The sequence below is a fragment of the Ochlerotatus camptorhynchus genome, unplaced genomic scaffold (assembly GCF_037179485.1).
Source record: "Ochlerotatus camptorhynchus isolate MF236.1 unplaced genomic scaffold, CSIRO-AGI_Acam_v1.1 ptg000277l, whole genome shotgun sequence".
NCBI classification, from domain to species: Eukaryota; Metazoa; Arthropoda; class Insecta; order Diptera; family Culicidae; genus Ochlerotatus; species Ochlerotatus camptorhynchus.
Genome location: NW_027040766.1, coordinates 291,027 through 292,835, shown reverse-complemented (window position 1 = coordinate 292,835; position 1,809 = coordinate 291,027). Strand labels below are relative to the sequence as shown.

At 45.1% G+C, this 1,809-nt stretch overlaps 1 pseudogene; it reads left to right on the top strand.

Moving 5' to 3' along the window:
- The first annotated feature begins 541 nt into the window (after positions 1 to 541).
- On the top strand, positions 542 to 1,480 carry LOC135706392 (uncharacterized; annotated as a pseudogene).
- Positions 1,481 to 1,809: the final 329 nt, after the last annotated feature.

Genomic DNA, 1,809 nt, shown 5'->3' with positions numbered 1-1,809 from the left:
AGGGCTGACTACCCCATTCTTAAGATTTGAAAACTAGAAACCAATCGTTGAGATATTGTCAAAAGTCCAACACTGCTTCTTGACGCAAAACTCGGCCTACGGATTTTAAACTCGGCCTAACGCATTGAAACGCAATTGAAACGCCAATGAATTCACTTCGGCCTATCGGATGAAGATAAAAATTGATTCGGTTGGAGCGCTTCTTTTGTTTTTGGGAATAATGGGTGCAAACCTTCAAACCACGCGTTCTCATTGACTTCGTTCGGTAGCTTATTAACTAAAGTATCGTACCAATTCATAATTGACTTGTTAACTCTGAAATCATGGATTTATTTGAAATTTCCTGCTCGATAGACCCAAAATGCGCGATTAGGCCGAAGTAGTTCTCTACCCTAATTGGTGAAAACATATTTCACAGCTGTAGTACAAAACTGCGGAAGGTTGTGTTGCTAAAATCGGGAAGGCAGTAGCACAACACGAAAGTGGCATTCAATAGAAGAGCTCCATTTTAGTAGTAAGTTTAATTGTAATTTATGTAGTTCAAAGCAAGTCTGTTGGAAGTTACTGTGTGGACATGAGTAAGGCACCGTTCCGATCAAAGGTCAACTGGGCAGTCAAAGAAGGTGCTTCAACCCGGCAGATATCATACAACATACAGGCAAATGAAACTACCAATACCATTCCCCAGGAGAAACTGCTCAATCTGGATGCCTGCCTGGTGCTGGAGCCAAAAAGTGACCGGGAGCCGTGCGAGTAATCCATCAGTGTGAATCCGATGTACCAGGTGATAAAACTGGCCATACTAGCGGAATGCAGCAGAATTGAATCCTACGTCGGAAAAATTCCAGAATACAACCAAACCCACAGCGTTCAGCTGGTGTTCGATGACGGATCGCAGCTCTATCGGTTCGATGTGCAGTTCGAAGTTTGCGGAACCGCCGAGTTCATTCTTCGGTACATTTCCCCTCGCAACGAGCAGCTTTGTCTGTACGGACTGCACCTGGTACTGGAGAAGAATTCCAATCCACTGGGAATGTTCGCCAGTGATAGTACGCTGAACCGGGCCATGATCGAGCTCCGGGTGGACGATTCCAAACTGTCTGAAAGGGCGGCTTTGTGCAAGGAATTCCTGCTGTCAACGATGACTTCAAGCAGCAACAACCTGAGCAAGTACAAATCGTTCCAAAATATACTCAACTACAACATCGCAAACGCAGTCTCCGTTGCATCCGGATCGACGAGTGGTACCGGAAGCAATGTATCAAGGCCAACGCCACAAACCACCGGTGCCGATCCCGGAGGTACCTCAAGTGCTCCGCGGGGACTTTCGTTGAGTGAGGCCGTAGCCAAACAATATATAGACGGTAAATTTGCAGCCCTCGAAGCCAAAATCGATGCCAGATTAGAAGCGCTGGAATCTCGCCAGAACCAAAAGCTAGATGAAATGTTGGTTCTTTTGAAGAGTATTAGCATGAAATAAATAAATAAGGTCATTCAGAAGGGTTCTCACAGTCTTGATTACTTTCAGGATTGTAATAGTACTTCCATAGAGGTAACTCTAAGACCAGAAGGTCCCGAAGAAACGTGCTCAACTTTTTGACTCAGCTCTGGTAGCTCGGTCCCAAGCTTATCGATGCACCCCTCGAAACATATAAAAATCCACGAACCCTTCATTTTATCTGTCAAACTCGCATAGCGAATCAAAACAAACATAGTGTAGTACTAGAATTTCGACTAGAATGGAGTACGCTCATAGATGTACTTGGGGCCGATAGGCTAGTCTAGTGTGAGCCAATTTGGTTTCCACCG